The sequence below is a fragment of the Schistocerca gregaria genome, unplaced genomic scaffold, assembly GCF_023897955.1.
Source record: "Schistocerca gregaria isolate iqSchGreg1 unplaced genomic scaffold, iqSchGreg1.2 ptg001165l, whole genome shotgun sequence".
In the NCBI taxonomy this organism is placed as follows: Eukaryota; Metazoa; Arthropoda; class Insecta; order Orthoptera; family Acrididae; genus Schistocerca; species Schistocerca gregaria.
The window spans coordinates 105,676-121,150 of NW_026062496.1; the positions used below are offsets into that span (position 1 = coordinate 105,676).

At 49.1% G+C, this 15,475-nt stretch overlaps 27 non-coding genes across 27 annotated transcripts; all 27 read left to right on the plus strand.

The window, feature by feature from the left end:
- Positions 1–525: 525 nt before the first annotated feature.
- On the plus strand, positions 526–598 carry Trnak-uuu (transfer RNA lysine (anticodon UUU)). Its single transcript has one exon. It is a non-coding gene; the product is annotated as a tRNA-Lys (tRNA).
- Positions 599–735: 137 nt separating this feature from the next.
- On the plus strand, positions 736–817 carry Trnas-cga (transfer RNA serine (anticodon CGA)). Its single transcript has one exon. It is a non-coding gene; the product is annotated as a tRNA-Ser (tRNA).
- Positions 818–1,525: 708 nt separating this feature from the next.
- Positions 1,526–1,607, plus strand: Trnas-uga (transfer RNA serine (anticodon UGA)). The gene has a single exon. It is a non-coding gene; the product is annotated as a tRNA-Ser (tRNA).
- A 584-nt stretch (positions 1,608–2,191) lies between these two features.
- On the plus strand, positions 2,192–2,264 carry Trnaf-gaa (transfer RNA phenylalanine (anticodon GAA)). The gene has a single exon. It is a non-coding gene; the product is annotated as a tRNA-Phe (tRNA).
- Positions 2,265–2,800: 536 nt separating this feature from the next.
- Trnak-uuu (transfer RNA lysine (anticodon UUU)) lies at positions 2,801–2,873 on the plus strand. The gene has a single exon. It is a non-coding gene; the product is annotated as a tRNA-Lys (tRNA).
- A 137-nt stretch (positions 2,874–3,010) lies between these two features.
- Trnas-cga (transfer RNA serine (anticodon CGA)) lies at positions 3,011–3,092 on the plus strand. The gene has a single exon. It is a non-coding gene; the product is annotated as a tRNA-Ser (tRNA).
- A 708-nt stretch (positions 3,093–3,800) lies between these two features.
- Trnas-uga (transfer RNA serine (anticodon UGA)) lies at positions 3,801–3,882 on the plus strand. The gene has a single exon. It is a non-coding gene; the product is annotated as a tRNA-Ser (tRNA).
- Positions 3,883–4,466: 584 nt separating this feature from the next.
- Positions 4,467–4,539, plus strand: Trnaf-gaa (transfer RNA phenylalanine (anticodon GAA)). Its single transcript has one exon. It is a non-coding gene; the product is annotated as a tRNA-Phe (tRNA).
- A 536-nt stretch (positions 4,540–5,075) lies between these two features.
- Trnak-uuu (transfer RNA lysine (anticodon UUU)) lies at positions 5,076–5,148 on the plus strand. Its single transcript has one exon. It is a non-coding gene; the product is annotated as a tRNA-Lys (tRNA).
- A 137-nt stretch (positions 5,149–5,285) lies between these two features.
- Positions 5,286–5,367, plus strand: Trnas-cga (transfer RNA serine (anticodon CGA)). The gene has a single exon. It is a non-coding gene; the product is annotated as a tRNA-Ser (tRNA).
- A 708-nt stretch (positions 5,368–6,075) lies between these two features.
- On the plus strand, positions 6,076–6,157 carry Trnas-uga (transfer RNA serine (anticodon UGA)). The gene has a single exon. It is a non-coding gene; the product is annotated as a tRNA-Ser (tRNA).
- Positions 6,158–6,741: 584 nt separating this feature from the next.
- Trnaf-gaa (transfer RNA phenylalanine (anticodon GAA)) lies at positions 6,742–6,814 on the plus strand. The gene has a single exon. It is a non-coding gene; the product is annotated as a tRNA-Phe (tRNA).
- Positions 6,815–7,350: 536 nt separating this feature from the next.
- Trnak-uuu (transfer RNA lysine (anticodon UUU)) lies at positions 7,351–7,423 on the plus strand. Its single transcript has one exon. It is a non-coding gene; the product is annotated as a tRNA-Lys (tRNA).
- A 137-nt stretch (positions 7,424–7,560) lies between these two features.
- On the plus strand, positions 7,561–7,642 carry Trnas-cga (transfer RNA serine (anticodon CGA)). Its single transcript has one exon. It is a non-coding gene; the product is annotated as a tRNA-Ser (tRNA).
- A 708-nt stretch (positions 7,643–8,350) lies between these two features.
- On the plus strand, positions 8,351–8,432 carry Trnas-uga (transfer RNA serine (anticodon UGA)). Its single transcript has one exon. It is a non-coding gene; the product is annotated as a tRNA-Ser (tRNA).
- Positions 8,433–9,016: 584 nt separating this feature from the next.
- On the plus strand, positions 9,017–9,089 carry Trnaf-gaa (transfer RNA phenylalanine (anticodon GAA)). Its single transcript has one exon. It is a non-coding gene; the product is annotated as a tRNA-Phe (tRNA).
- A 536-nt stretch (positions 9,090–9,625) lies between these two features.
- Positions 9,626–9,698, plus strand: Trnak-uuu (transfer RNA lysine (anticodon UUU)). The gene has a single exon. It is a non-coding gene; the product is annotated as a tRNA-Lys (tRNA).
- A 137-nt stretch (positions 9,699–9,835) lies between these two features.
- Positions 9,836–9,917, plus strand: Trnas-cga (transfer RNA serine (anticodon CGA)). The gene has a single exon. It is a non-coding gene; the product is annotated as a tRNA-Ser (tRNA).
- Positions 9,918–10,625: 708 nt separating this feature from the next.
- Trnas-uga (transfer RNA serine (anticodon UGA)) lies at positions 10,626–10,707 on the plus strand. Its single transcript has one exon. It is a non-coding gene; the product is annotated as a tRNA-Ser (tRNA).
- A 584-nt stretch (positions 10,708–11,291) lies between these two features.
- Trnaf-gaa (transfer RNA phenylalanine (anticodon GAA)) lies at positions 11,292–11,364 on the plus strand. Its single transcript has one exon. It is a non-coding gene; the product is annotated as a tRNA-Phe (tRNA).
- A 536-nt stretch (positions 11,365–11,900) lies between these two features.
- Positions 11,901–11,973, plus strand: Trnak-uuu (transfer RNA lysine (anticodon UUU)). The gene has a single exon. It is a non-coding gene; the product is annotated as a tRNA-Lys (tRNA).
- A 137-nt stretch (positions 11,974–12,110) lies between these two features.
- Positions 12,111–12,192, plus strand: Trnas-cga (transfer RNA serine (anticodon CGA)). Its single transcript has one exon. It is a non-coding gene; the product is annotated as a tRNA-Ser (tRNA).
- A 708-nt stretch (positions 12,193–12,900) lies between these two features.
- On the plus strand, positions 12,901–12,982 carry Trnas-uga (transfer RNA serine (anticodon UGA)). The gene has a single exon. It is a non-coding gene; the product is annotated as a tRNA-Ser (tRNA).
- A 584-nt stretch (positions 12,983–13,566) lies between these two features.
- Positions 13,567–13,639, plus strand: Trnaf-gaa (transfer RNA phenylalanine (anticodon GAA)). Its single transcript has one exon. It is a non-coding gene; the product is annotated as a tRNA-Phe (tRNA).
- A 536-nt stretch (positions 13,640–14,175) lies between these two features.
- On the plus strand, positions 14,176–14,248 carry Trnak-uuu (transfer RNA lysine (anticodon UUU)). The gene has a single exon. It is a non-coding gene; the product is annotated as a tRNA-Lys (tRNA).
- A 137-nt stretch (positions 14,249–14,385) lies between these two features.
- On the plus strand, positions 14,386–14,467 carry Trnas-cga (transfer RNA serine (anticodon CGA)). The gene has a single exon. It is a non-coding gene; the product is annotated as a tRNA-Ser (tRNA).
- A 708-nt stretch (positions 14,468–15,175) lies between these two features.
- Trnas-uga (transfer RNA serine (anticodon UGA)) lies at positions 15,176–15,257 on the plus strand. The gene has a single exon. It is a non-coding gene; the product is annotated as a tRNA-Ser (tRNA).
- Positions 15,258–15,475: the final 218 nt, after the last annotated feature.

Sequence of the window (15,475 nt, forward strand, 5' to 3'; positions counted from 1 at the left end):
TGAAGCTGATGCCAATGGAATTGCTCCGAGTCTGTGATGATGTAGGTACAGCCGATAACAAAAATGACTCTATCCTGTAACTGTTCAGGTTGTCTAGTGCTTGCCGTAAGAGGAACACAGTAGGCAACTCCCTGAGAAGTAAGAAAATACGAAAAGTCCTACCGACTGCGTTCCTTTTTTTGTGTCAGGAGGTGAAGAACGTCTCCAACGGAACCGTGAAATGAGCGAAAACGTGGGAAGCATTGCATTCGAAATGCTTGTGAAATTTCCAATTACTCAGTGAGTGTCGACAAAACACGTAAATCCTCTACTCCAACGTATGAGACCTAACGACTGCTGCGGTTTGTTTTTGCATCGTGTGTCAGCATTCTTCGATAGTCTGCTACGAGCTTAGCGCGACACGTTTGTAGACAGCATTCAGGCGACGTTTAATTAGTAACAGCTCCATGCAGCGATAGCACAGCTGTGAAGGACATGAGTCAATGTACAGCTGTGCATCGTGGGATGTTCTGTACTGTCGTGTGAGCCCGGATAGCTCAGTCGGTAGAGCATTAGGCTTTTAACCTAAGGGTCCAGGGTTCAAGTCCCTGTTCGGGCGGAAATTTTAATACTTTGGTAGCGATTCCTCTGGTAGCGGTGGAAACACTACGGAAAAGAATGCAGCTACGCCGTTTTCTGATGCCACATAGCTTTAAACCGCAGAAGTTGCATGTGTCGGAGAACCTCGACCTACGGGCAGTCGTGGCCGAGTGGTTAAGGCGTCTGATTCGAAATTAGATTCCCTCTGGGAGCGTAGGTTCGAATCCTACCGGCTGCGTGCGATTTTGCGTAAAGAGGAGCAAATATTTTCACACACGTGAACGCGGTTGCAAACCGATGGCGCCATCTTCAACAAGACGAAAATTTCCGTTTAACAATACTGAGTGTCGCGACGGCTGCTGCTTACTGTGGCTACCGGTTCTCCTCTCACTGACGCTGGGACTGCAGAAAGCCGTCGCAGGCCCACGAGTGCGCTCCCGTCATTTTCTCGCGTCGACGCCGAGTTCGTGAGTACACAGACGTGCTTGGAAGCGTTGGACAGAGCCAACATTCATTTCTCTCTTTTTTAAGAATCGCAATTCGGTCATTCGAGTGCGGAAAAAGCAATGGTGCAGCGTTTCTTTTCTTAAGATCTCGCAGCTACTTGCAAGTATGTCGACCACTTAAGACGACAGAAAACTAGCGTCAGCGGTGCGTCAGTGGGAAGTCGGTGAAGTCGCCATTGGAGCCATAAGCCAGTAATTACGTCATGCGAATCACTCGCATGCCACACAGCTGTACGATAGCTCAGTCGGTAGAGCGTTTGATTTTCAACCAAAGGGTGTTGGGTTCAACGCCATGTCTAGGAGAAAATTAATACACTTTCGTAACGGCTAATGTGCTGGCAATGGAAACACTACAGAAAAGAGTGAGGCCACGCCGCTTTCTGCCATTGGATTGCTTCTAAAGGTGCACTTTCACGTGTCGGAAGACGCTACTGCTACCGGCAGTCGTGGCCGAGTGGTTAAGGCGTCTGACTTGAAATCAGATTCCCTCTGGGAGCGTAGGTTCGAGTCCTGCCGACTGCGGAAATTTTGTAGCTCTCAAAAGATGGGCGTTCAGCTGCATTCTAGCAGTTGCGTCACTACTAAACACGTGGGTCGCCGGCAATGTGCAGTATTATTGGCTGCAGCGCTACAGTGGCACCCAGAAGCCACAGCTCATCGCCTCGTCACACTGCCGTCCACCAGGTGTGAGTGCAAGTGTCGCCTCTCTGGGCAGTGCAGATGTGTCCATTTTAGCTTGCAGACAGTTACGTGTAGCAATTTATGAGCTAACGCAAGTCAAATGTTTTAGCGTGTGTATCTGCTAGATACTGCCTCTCACATGGTAGAGAGGCTCACTCCTTCTTGTGTCTCGTTCTCTGCACACGAGTTGCACGTGGCATCGATATAGCATAGGTTTTCTAGAGAAAGCGAAGTCAATATTACATGAATCGAGTCGACATGTTTGCTTCTTACGATGATGGAATCAGAAGAAATGTGTGTGGTACTTCACTGCATCTGCTGCTCGCCTTTCAGCGTCCCTATGTCTTATCAGACGAAGATGACTGTGAAATTGGCGGCGATTCAGAGGTTAACGAAGACGCGCAAATCTGCGGACTTAGGTGTGAGCCGAAATAGCTCAGTTGGGAGAGCGTTAGACTGAAGATCTAAAGGTCCCTGGTTCGATCCCGGGTTTCGGCAAGCGTATGTTTTGAAGCTGATGCCAATGGAATTGCTCCGAGTCTGTGATGATGTAGGTACAGCCGATAACAAAAATGACTCTATCCTGTAACTGTTCAGGTTGTCTAGTGCTTGCCGTAAGAGGAACACAGTAGGCAACTCCCTGAGAAGTAAGAAAATACGAAAAGTCCTACCGACTGCGTTCCTTTTTTTGTGTCAGGAGGTGAAGAACGTCTCCAACGGAACCGTGAAATGAGCGAAAACGTGGGAAGCATTGCATTCGAAATGCTTGTGAAATTTCCAATTACTCAGTGAGTGTCGACAAAACACGTAAATCCTCTACTCCAACGTATGAGACCTAACGACTGCTGCGGTTTGTTTTTGCATCGTGTGTCAGCATTCTTCGATAGTCTGCTACGAGCTTAGCGCGACACGTTTGTAGACAGCATTCAGGCGACGTTTAATTAGTAACAGCTCCATGCAGCGATAGCACAGCTGTGAAGGACATGAGTCAATGTACAGCTGTGCATCGTGGGATGTTCTCTACTGTCGTGTGAGCCCGGATAGCTCAGTCGGTAGAGCATTAGGCTTTTAACCTAAGGGTCCAGGGTTCAAGTCCCTGTTCGGGCGGAAATTTTAATACTTTGGTAGCGATTCCTCTGGTAGCGGTGGAAACACTACGGAAAAGAATGCAGCTACGCCGTTTTCTGATGCCACATAGCTTTAAACCGCAGAAGTTGCATGTGTCGGAGAACCTCGACCTACGGGCAGTCGTGGCCGAGTGGTTAAGGCGTCTGATTCGAAATTAGATTCCCTCTGGGAGCGTAGGTTCGAATCCTACCGGCTGCGTGCGATTTTGCGTAAAGAGGAGCAAATATTTTCACACACGTGAACGCGGTTGCAAACCGATGGCGCCATCTTCAACAAGACGAAAATTTCCGTTTAACAATACTGAGTGTTGCGACGGCTGCTGCTTACTGTGGCTACCGGTTCTCCTCTCACTGACGCTGGGACTGCAGAAAGCCGTCGCAGGCCCACGAGTGCGCTCCCGTCATTTTCTCGCGTCGACGCCGAGTTCGTGAGTACACAGACGTGCTTGGAAGCGTTGGACAGAGCCAACATTCATTTCTCTCTTTTTTAAGAATCGCAATTCAGTCATTCGAGTGCGGAAAAAGCAATGGTGCAGCGTTTCTTTTCTTAAGATCTCGCAGCTACTTGCAAGTATGTCGACCACTTAAGACGACAGAAAACTAGCGTCAGCGGTGCGTCAGTGGGAAGTCGGTGAAGTCGCCATTGGAGCCACAAGCCAGTAATTACGTCATGCGAATCACTCGCACGCAACGCAGCTGTACGATAGCTCAGTCGGTAGAGCGTTTGATTTTCAACCAAAGGGTGTTGGGTTCAAGGCCATGTCTAGGCGAAAATTAATACAATTTCGTAACGGCTAATGTGCTGGCAATGGAAACACTACAGAAAAGAGTTAGGCCACGCAGCTTTCTGCCATTGGATTGCTTCTAAAGTTGGACTTTCACTTGTCGGAAGACGCTATTGCCACCGGCAGTCGTGGCCGAGTGGTTAAGGCGTCTGACTTGAAATCAGATTCCCTCTGGGAGCGTAGGTTCGAGTCCTGCCGACTGCGAAAATTTTCTCGCTCTCAGAAGATGGACGTTCAGCTGCATCCTAGCAGTTGCGTCTCTACTAAACACGTGGGTCTCCAGCAATGTGCAGTGTTCTTTGGCGCAGCGCTACAGTCGCTCCCAGAAGCCACAGCTCATCTCCTCGTCTCACTGCCGTCCACCAAGTGTCAGTGCAAGTGTCGCCTCTCTGGGCAGTGCAGATGTGTCCATTTTAGCTTGCAGACGGTGACGTGTAGCAATTTATGAGCTAACGCAAGTCAAATGTTTTAGCGTGTGTATCTGCTAGATACTGCCTCTCACATGGTAGAGAGGCTCACTCCTTCTTGTGTCTCGTTCTCTGCACACGAGTTGCACGTGGCATCGATATAGCAAAGGTTTTCTAGAGAAAGCGAAGTCAATATTACATGAATCGAGTCGACATGTTTGCTTCTTACGATGATGGAATCAGAAGAAATGTGTGTGGTACTTCACTGCATCTGCTGCTCGCCTTTCAGCGTCCCTATGTCTTATCAGACGAAGATGACTGTGAAATTGGCGGCGATTCAGAGGTTAACGAAGACGCGCAAATCTGCGGACTTAGGTGTGAGCCGAAATAGCTCAGTTGGGAGAGCGTTAGACTGAAGATCTAAAGGTCCCTGGTTCGATCCCGGGTTTCGGCAAGCGTATGTTTTGAAGCTGATGCCAATGGAATTGCTCCGAGTCTGTGATGATGTAGGTACAGCCGATAACAAAAATGACTCTATCCTGTAACTGTTCAGGTTGTCTAGTGCTTGCCGTAAGAGGAACACAGTAGGCAACTCCCTGAGAAGTAAGAAAATACGAAAAGTCCTACCGACTGCGTTCCTTTTTTTGTGTCAGGAGGTGAAGAACGTCTCCAACGGAACCGTGAAATGAGCGAAAACGTGGGAAGCATTGCATTCGAAATGCTTGTGAAATTTCCAATTACTCAGTGAGTGTCGACAAAACACGTAAATCCTCTACTCCAACGTATGAGACCTAACGACTGCTGCGGTTTGTTTTTGCATCGTGTGTCAGCATTCTTCGATAGTCTGCTACGAGCTTAGCGCGACACGTTTGTAGACAGCATTCAGGCGACGTTTAATTAGTAACAGCTCCATGCAGCGATAGCACAGCTGTGAAGGACATGAGTCAATGTACAGCTGTGCATCGTGGGATGTTCTCTACTGTCGTGTGAGCCCGGATAGCTCAGTCGGTAGAGCATTAGGCTTTTAACCTAAGGGTCCAGGGTTCAAGTCCCTGTTCGGGCGGAAATTTTAATACTTTGGTAGCGATTCCTCTGGTAGCGGTGGAAACACTACGGAAAAGAATGCAGCTACGCCGTTTTCTGATGCCACATAGCTTTAAACCGCAGAAGTTGCATGTGTCGGAGAACCTCGACCTACGGGCAGTCGTGGCCGAGTGGTTAAGGCGTCTGATTCGAAATTAGATTCCCTCTGGGAGCGTAGGTTCGAATCCTACCGGCTGCGTGCGATTTTGCGTAAAGAGGAGCAAATATTTTCACACACGTGAACGCGGTTGCAAACCGATGGCGCCATCTTCAACAAGACGAAAATTTCCGTTTAACAATACTGAGTGTCGCGACGGCTGCTGCTTACTGTGGCTACCGGTTCTCCTCTCACTGACGCTGGGACTGCAGAAAGCCGTCGCAGGCCCACGAGTGCGCTCCCGTCATTTTCTCGCGTCGACGCCGAGTTCGTGAGTACACAGACGTGCTTGGAAGCGTTGGACAGAGCCAACATTCATTTCTCTCTTTTTTAAGAATCGCAATTCGGTCATTCGAGTGCGGAAAAAGCAATGGTGCAGCGTTTCTTTTCTTAAGATCTCGCAGCTACTTGCAAGTATGTCGACCACTTAAGACGACAGAAAACTAGCGTCAGCGGTGCGTCAGTGGGAAGTCGGTGAAGTCGCCATTGGAGCCATAAGCCAGTAATTACGTCATGCGAATCACTCGCATGCCACACAGCTGTACGATAGCTCAGTCGGTAGAGCGTTTGATTTTCAACCAAAGGGTGTTGGGTTCAACGCCATGTCTAGGAGAAAATTAATACACTTTCGTAACGGCTAATGTGCTGGCAATGGAAACACTACAGAAAAGAGTGAGGCCACGCCGCTTTCTGCCATTGGATTGCTTCTAAAGGTGCACTTTCACGTGTCGGAAGACGCTACTGCTACCGGCAGTCGTGGCCGAGTGGTTAAGGCGTCTGACTTGAAATCAGATTCCCTCTGGGAGCGTAGGTTCGAGTCCTGCCGACTGCGGAAATTTTGTAGCTCTCAAAAGATGGGCGTTCAGCTGCATTCTAGCAGTTGCGTCACTACTAAACACGTGGGTCGCCGGCAATGTGCAGTATTATTGGCTGCAGCGCTACAGTGGCACCCAGAAGCCACAGCTCATCGCCTCGTCACACTGCCGTCCACCAGGTGTGAGTGCAAGTGTCGCCTCTCTGGGCAGTGCAGATGTGTCCATTTTAGCTTGCAGACAGTTACGTGTAGCAATTTATGAGCTAACGCAAGTCAAATGTTTTAGCGTGTGTATCTGCTAGATACTGCCTCTCACATGGTAGAGAGGCTCACTCCTTCTTGTGTCTCGTTCTCTGCACACGAGTTGCACGTGGCATCGATATAGCATAGGTTTTCTAGAGAAAGCGAAGTCAATATTACATGAATCGAGTCGACATGTTTGCTTCTTACGATGATGGAATCAGAAGAAATGTGTGTGGTACTTCACTGCATCTGCTGCTCGCCTTTCAGCGTCCCTATGTCTTATCAGACGAAGATGACTGTGAAATTGGCGGCGATTCAGAGGTTAACGAAGACGCGCAAATCTGCGGACTTAGGTGTGAGCCGAAATAGCTCAGTTGGGAGAGCGTTAGACTGAAGATCTAAAGGTCCCTGGTTCGATCCCGGGTTTCGGCAAGCGTATGTTTTGAAGCTGATGCCAATGGAATTGCTCCGAGTCTGTGATGATGTAGGTACAGCCGATAACAAAAATGACTCTATCCTGTAACTGTTCAGGTTGTCTAGTGCTTGCCGTAAGAGGAACACAGTAGGCAACTCCCTGAGAAGTAAGAAAATACGAAAAGTCCTACCGACTGCGTTCCTTTTTTTGTGTCAGGAGGTGAAGAACGTCTCCAACGGAACCGTGAAATGAGCGAAAACGTGGGAAGCATTGCATTCGAAATGCTTGTGAAATTTCCAATTACTCAGTGAGTGTCGACAAAACACGTAAATCCTCTACTCCAACGTATGAGACCTAACGACTGCTGCGGTTTGTTTTTGCATCGTGTGTCAGCATTCTTCGATAGTCTGCTACGAGCTTAGCGCGACACGTTTGTAGACAGCATTCAGGCGACGTTTAATTAGTAACAGCTCCATGCAGCGATAGCACAGCTGTGAAGGACATGAGTCAATGTACAGCTGTGCATCGTGGGATGTTCTCTACTGTCGTGTGAGCCCGGATAGCTCAGTCGGTAGAGCATTAGGCTTTTAACCTAAGGGTCCAGGGTTCAAGTCCCTGTTCGGGCGGAAATTTTAATACTTTGGTAGCGATTCCTCTGGTAGCGGTGGAAACACTACGGAAAAGAATGCAGCTACGCCGTTTTCTGATGCCACATAGCTTTAAACCGCAGAAGTTGCATGTGTCGGAGAACCTCGACCTACGGGCAGTCGTGGCCGAGTGGTTAAGGCGTCTGATTCGAAATTAGATTCCCTCTGGGAGCGTAGGTTCGAATCCTACCGGCTGCGTGCGATTTTGCGTAAAGAGGAGCAAATATTTTCACACACGTGAACGCGGTTGCAAACCGATGGCGCCATCTTCAACAAGACGAAAATTTCCGTTTAACAATACTGAGTGTCGCGACGGCTGCTGCTTACTGTGGCTACCGGTTCTCCTCTCACTGACGCTGGGACTGCAGAAAGCCGTCGCAGGCCCACGAGTGCGCTCCCGTCATTTTCTCGCGTCGACGCCGAGTTCGTGAGTACACAGACGTGCTTGGAAGCGTTGGACAGAGCCAACATTCATTTCTCTCTTTTTTAAGAATCGCAATTCGGTCATTCGAGTGCGGAAAAAGCAATGGTGCAGCGTTTCTTTTCTTAAGATCTCGCAGCTACTTGCAAGTATGTCGACCACTTAAGACGACAGAAAACTAGCGTCAGCGGTGCGTCAGTGGGAAGTCGGTGAAGTCGCCATTGGAGCCATAAGCCAGTAATTACGTCATGCGAATCACTCGCATGCCACACAGCTGTACGATAGCTCAGTCGGTAGAGCGTTTGATTTTCAACCAAAGGGCGTTGGGTTCAACGCCATGTCTAGGAGAAAATTAATACACTTTCGTAACGGCTAATGTGCTGGCAATGGAAACACTACAGAAAAGAGTGAGGCCACGCCGCTTTCTGCCATTGGATTGCTTCTAAAGGTGCACTTTCACGTGTCGGAAGACGCTACTGCTACCGGCAGTCGTGGCCGAGTGGTTAAGGCGTCTGACTTGAAATCAGATTCCCTCTGGGAGCGTAGGTTCGAGTCCTGCCGACTGCGGAAATTTTGTAGCTCTCAAAAGATGGGCGTTCAGCTGCATTCTAGCAGTTGCGTCACTACTAAACACGTGGGTCGCCGGCAATGTGCAGTATTATTGGCTGCAGCGCTACAGTGGCACCCAGAAGCCACAGCTCATCGCCTCGTCACACTGCCGTCCACCAGGTGTGAGTGCAAGTGTCGCCTCTCTGGGCAGTGCAGATGTGTCCATTTTAGCTTGCAGACAGTTACGTGTAGCAATTTATGAGCTAACGCAAGTCAAATGTTTTAGCGTGTGTATCTGCTAGATACTGCCTCTCACATGGTAGAGAGGCTCACTCCTTCTTGTGTCTCGTTCTCTGCACACGAGTTGCACGTGGCATCGATATAGCATAGGTTTTCTAGAGAAAGCGAAGTCAATATTACATGAATCGAGTCGACATGTTTGCTTCTTACGATGATGGAATCAGAAGAAATGTGTGTGGTACTTCACTGCATCTGCTGCTCGCCTTTCAGCGTCCCTATGTCTTATCAGACGAAGATGACTGTGAAATTGGCGGCGATTCAGAGGTTAACGAAGACGCGCAAATCTGCGGACTTAGGTGTGAGCCGAAATAGCTCAGTTGGGAGAGCGTTAGACTGAAGATCTAAAGGTCCCTGGTTCGATCCCGGGTTTCGGCAAGCGTATGTTTTGAAGCTGATGCCAATGGAATTGCTCCGAGTCTGTGATGATGTAGGTACAGCCGATAACAAAAATGACTCTATCCTGTAACTGTTCAGGTTGTCTAGTGCTTGCCGTAAGAGGAACACAGTAGGCAACTCCCTGAGAAGTAAGAAAATACGAAAAGTCCTACCGACTGCGTTCCTTTTTTTGTGTCAGGAGGTGAAGAACGTCTCCAACGGAACCGTGAAATGAGCGAAAACGTGGGAAGCATTGCATTCGAAATGCTTGTGAAATTTCCAATTACTCAGTGAGTGTCGACAAAACACGTAAATCCTCTACTCCAACGTATGAGACCTAACGACTGCTGCGGTTTGTTTTTGCATCGTGTGTCAGCATTCTTCGATAGTCTGCTACGAGCTTAGCGCGACACGTTTGTAGACAGCATTCAGGCGACGTTTAATTAGTAACAGCTCCATGCAGCGATAGCACAGCTGTGAAGGACATGAGTCAATGTACAGCTGTGCATCGTGGGATGTTCTCTACTGTCGTGTGAGCCCGGATAGCTCAGTCGGTAGAGCATTAGGCTTTTAACCTAAGGGTCCAGGGTTCAAGTCCCTGTTCGGGCGGAAATTTTAATACTTTGGTAGCGATTCCTCTGGTAGCGGTGGAAACACTACGGAAAAGAATGCAGCTACGCCGTTTTCTGATGCCACATAGCTTTAAACCGCAGAAGTTGCATGTGTCGGAGAACCTCGACCTACGGGCAGTCGTGGCCGAGTGGTTAAGGCGTCTGATTCGAAATTAGATTCCCTCTGGGAGCGTAGGTTCGAATCCTACCGGCTGCGTGCGATTTTGCGTAAAGAGGAGCAAATATTTTCACACACGTGAACGCGGTTGCAAACCGATGGCGCCATCTTCAACAAGACGAAAATTTCCGTTTAACAATACTGAGTGTCGCGACGGCTGCTGCTTACTGTGGCTACCGGTTCTCCTCTCACTGACGCTGGGACTGCAGAAAGCCGTCGCAGGCCCACGAGTGCGCTCCCGTCATTTTCTCGCGTCGACGCCGAGTTCGTGAGTACACAGACGTGCTTGGAAGCGTTGGACAGAGCCAACATTCATTTCTCTCTTTTTTAAGAATCGCAATTCGGTCATTCGAGTGCGGAAAAAGCAATGGTGCAGCGTTTCTTTTCTTAAGATCTCGCAGCTACTTGCAAGTATGTCGACCACTTAAGACGACAGAAAACTAGCGTCAGCGGTGCGTCAGTGGGAAGTCGGTGAAGTCGCCATTGGAGCCATAAGCCAGTAATTACGTCATGCGAATCACTCGCATGCCACACAGCTGTACGATAGCTCAGTCGGTAGAGCGTTTGATTTTCAACCAAAGGGCGTTGGGTTCAACGCCATGTCTAGGAGAAAATTAATACACTTTCGTAACGGCTAATGTGCTGGCAATGGAAACACTACAGAAAAGAGTGAGGCCACGCCGCTTTCTGCCATTGGATTGCTTCTAAAGGTGCACTTTCACGTGTCGGAAGACGCTACTGCTACCGGCAGTCGTGGCCGAGTGGTTAAGGCGTCTGACTTGAAATCAGATTCCCTCTGGGAGCGTAGGTTCGAGTCCTGCCGACTGCGGAAATTTTGTAGCTCTCAAAAGATGGGCGTTCAGCTGCATTCTAGCAGTTGCGTCACTACTAAACACGTGGGTCGCCGGCAATGTGCAGTATTATTGGCTGCAGCGCTACAGTGGCACCCAGAAGCCACAGCTCATCGCCTCGTCACACTGCCGTCCACCAGGTGTGAGTGCAAGTGTCGCCTCTCTGGGCAGTGCAGATGTGTCCATTTTAGCTTGCAGACAGTTACGTGTAGCAATTTATGAGCTAACGCAAGTCAAATGTTTTAGCGTGTGTATCTGCTAGATACTGCCTCTCACATGGTAGAGAGGCTCACTCCTTCTTGTGTCTCGTTCTCTGCACACGAGTTGCACGTGGCATCGATATAGCATAGGTTTTCTAGAGAAAGCGAAGTCAATATTACATGAATCGAGTCGACATGTTTGCTTCTTACGATGATGGAATCAGAAGAAATGTGTGTGGTACTTCACTGCATCTGCTGCTCGCCTTTCAGCGTCCCTATGTCTTATCAGACGAAGATGACTGTGAAATTGGCGGCGATTCAGAGGTTAACGAAGACGCGCAAATCTGCGGACTTAGGTGTGAGCCGAAATAGCTCAGTTGGGAGAGCGTTAGACTGAAGATCTAAAGGTCCCTGGTTCGATCCCGGGTTTCGGCAAGCGTATGTTTTGAAGCTGATGCCAATGGAATTGCTCCGAGTCTGTGATGATGTAGGTACAGCCGATAACAAAAATGACTCTATCCTGTAACTGTTCAGGTTGTCTAGTGCTTGCCGTAAGAGGAACACAGTAGGCAACTCCCTGAGAAGTAAGAAAATACGAAAAGTCCTACCGACTGCGTTCCTTTTTTTGTGTCAGGAGGTGAAGAACGTCTCCAACGGAACCGTGAAATGAGCGAAAACGTGGGAAGCATTGCATTCGAAATGCTTGTGAAATTTCCAATTACTCAGTGAGTGTCGACAAAACACGTAAATCCTCTACTCCAACGTATGAGACCTAACGACTGCTGCGGTTTGTTTTTGCATCGTGTGTCAGCATTCTTCGATAGTCTGCTACGAGCTTAGCGCGACACGTTTGTAGACAGCATTCAGGCGACGTTTAATTAGTAACAGCTCCATGCAGCGATAGCACAGCTGTGAAGGACATGAGTCAATGTACAGCTGTGCATCGTGGGATGTTCTCTACTGTCGTGTGAGCCCGGATAGCTCAGTCGGTAGAGCATTAGGCTTTTAACCTAAGGGTCCAGGGTTCAAGTCCCTGTTCGGGCGGAAATTTTAATACTTTGGTAGCGATTCCTCTGGTAGCGGTGGAAACACTACGGAAAAGAATGCAGCTACGCCGTTTTCTGATGCCACATAGCTTTAAACCGCAGAAGTTGCATGTGTCGGAGAACCTCGACCTACGGGCAGTCGTGGCCGAGTGGTTAAGGCGTCTGATTCGAAATTAGATTCCCTCTGGGAGCGTAGGTTCGAATCCTACCGGCTGCGTGCGATTTTGCGTAAAGAGGAGCAAATATTTTCACACACGTGAACGCGGTTGCAAACCGATGGCGCCATCTTCAACAAGACGAAAATTTCCGTTTAACAATACTGAGTGTCGCGACGGCTGCTGCTTACTGTGGCTACCGGTTCTCCTCTCACTGACGCTGGGACTGCAGAAAGCCGTCGCAGGCCCACGAGTGCGCTCCCGTCATTTTCTCGCGTCGACGCCGAGTTCGTGAGTACACAGACGTGCTTGGAAGCGTTGGACAGAGCCAACATTCATTTCTCTCTTTTTTAAGAATCGCAATTCGGTCATTCGAGTGCGGAAAAAGCAATGGTGCAGCGTTTCTTTTCTTAAGATCTCGCAGCTACTTGCAAGTATGTCGACCACTTAAGACGACAGAAAACTAGCGTCAGCGGTGCGTCAGTGGGAAGTCGGTGAAGTCGCCATTGGAGCCATAAGCCAGTAATTACGTCATGCGAATCACTCGCATGCCACACAGCTGTACGATAGCTCAGTCGGTAGAGCGTTTGATTTTCAACCAAAGGGCGTTGGGTTCAACGCCATGTCTAGGAGAAAATTAATACACTTTCGTAACGGCTAATGTGCTGGCAATGGAAACACTACAGAAAAGAGTGAGGCCACGCCGCTTTCTGCCATTGGATTGCTTCTAAAGGTGCACTTTCACGTGTCGGAAGACGCTACTGCTACCGGCAGTCGTGGCCGAGTGGTTAAGGCGTCTGACTTGAAATCAGATTCCCTCTGGGAGCGTAGGTTCGAGTCCTGCCGACTGCGGAAATTTTGTAGCTCTCAAAAGATGGGCGTTCAGCTGCATTCTAGCAGTTGCGTCACTACTAAACACGTGGGTCGCCGGCAATGTGCAGTATTATTGGCTGCAGCGCTACAGTGGCACCCAGAAGCCACAGCTCATCGCCTCGTCACACTGCCGTCCACCAGGTGTGAGTGCAAGTGTCGCCTCTCTGGGCAGTGCAGATGTGTCCATTTTAGCTTGCAGACAGTTACGTGTAGCAATTTATGAGCTAACGCAAGTCAAATGTTTTAGCGTGTGTATCTGCTAGATACTGCCTCTCACATGGTAGAGAGGCTCACTCCTTCTTGTGTCTCGTTCTCTGCACACGAGTTGCACGTGGCATCGATATAGCATAGGTTTTCTAGAGAAAGCGAAGTCAATATTACATGAATCGAGTCGACATGTTTGCTTCTTACGATGATGGAATCAGAAGAAATGTGTGTGGTACTTCACTGCATCTGCTGCTCGCCTTTCAGCGTCCCTATGTCTTATCAGACGAAGATGACTGTGAAATTGGCGGCGATTCAGAGGTTAACGAAGACGCGCAAATCTGCGGACTTAGGTGTGAGCCGAAATAGCTCAGTTGGGAGAGCGTTAGACTGAAGATCTAAAGGTCCCTGGTTCGATCCCGGGTTTCGGCAAGCGTATGTTTTGAAGCTGATGCCAATGGAATTGCTCCGAGTCTGTGATGATGTAGGTACAGCCGATAACAAAAATGACTCTATCCTGTAACTGTTCAGGTTGTCTAGTGCTTGCCGTAAGAGGAACACAGTAGGCAACTCCCTGAGAAGTAAGAAAATACGAAAAGTCCTACCGACTGCGTTCCTTTTTTTGTGTCAGGAGGTGAAGAACGTCTCCAACGGAACCGTGAAATGAGCGAAAACGTGGGAAGCATTGCATTCGAAATGCTTGTGAAATTTCCAATTACTCAGTGAGTGTCGACAAAACACGTAAATCCTCTACTCCAACGTATGAGACCTAACGACTGCTGCGGTTTGTTTTTGCATCGTGTGTCAGCATTCTTCGATAGTCTGCTACGAGCTTAGCGCGACACGTTTGTAGACAGCATTCAGGCGACGTTTAATTAGTAACAGCTCCATGCAGCGATAGCACAGCTGTGAAGGACATGAGTCAATGTACAGCTGTGCATCGTGGGATGTTCTCTACTGTCGTGTGAGCCCGGATAGCTCAGTCGGTAGAGCATTAGGCTTTTAACCTAAGGGTCCAGGGTTCAAGTCCCTGTTCGGGCGGAAATTTTAATACTTTGGTAGCGATTCCTCTGGTAGCGGTGGAAACACTACGGAAAAGAATGCAGCTACGCCGTTTTCTGATGCCACATAGCTTTAAACCGCAGAAGTTGCATGTGTCGGAGAACCTCGACCTACGGGCAGTCGTGGCCGAGTGGTTAAGGCGTCTGATTCGAAATTAGATTCCCTCTGGGAGCGTAGGTTCGAATCCTACCGGCTGCGTGCGATTTTGCGTAAAGAGGAGCAAATATTTTCACACACGTGAACGCGGTTGCAAACCGATGGCGCCATCTTCAACAAGACGAAAATTTCCGTTTAACAATACTGAGTGTCGCGACGGCTGCTGCTTACTGTGGCTACCGGTTCTCCTCTCACTGACGCTGGGACTGCAGAAAGCCGTCGCAGGCCCACGAGTGCGCTCCCGTCATTTTCTCGCGTCGACGCCGAGTTCGTGAGTACACAGACGTGCTTGGAAGCGTTGGACAGAGCCAACATTCATTTCTCTCTTTTTTAAGAATCGCAATTCGGTCATTCGAGTGCGGAAAAAGCAATGGTGCAGCGTTTCTTTTCTTAAGATCTCGCAGCTACTTGCAAGTATGTCGACCACTTAAGACGACAGAAAACTAGCGTCAGCGGTGCGTCAGTGGGAAGTCGGTGAAGTCGCCATTGGAGCCATAAGCCAGTAATTACGTCATGCGAATCACTCGCATGCCACACAGCTGTACGATAGCTCAGTCGGTAGAGCGTTTGATTTTCAACCAAAGGGCGTTGGGTTCAACGCCATGTCTAGGAGAAAATTAATACACTTTCGTAACGGCTAATGTGCTGGCAATGGAAACACTACAGAAAAGAGTGAGGCCACGCCGCTTTCTGCCATTGGATTGCTTCTAAAGGTGCACTTTCACGTGTCGGAAGACGCTACTGCTACCGGCAGTCGTGGCCGAGTGGTTAAGGCGTCTGACTTGAAATCAGATTCCCTCTGGGAGCGTAGGTTCGAGTCCTGCCGACTGCGGAAATTTTGTAGCTCTCAAAAGATGGGCGTTCAGCTGCATTCTAGCAGTTGCGTCACTACTAAACACGTGGGTCGCCGGCAATGTGCAGTATTATTGGCTGCAGCGCTACAGTGGCACCCAGAAGCCACAGCTCATCGCCTCGTCACACTGCCGTCCACCAGGTGTGAGTGCAAGTGTCGCCTCTCTGGGCAGTGCAGATGTGTCCATTTTAGCTTGC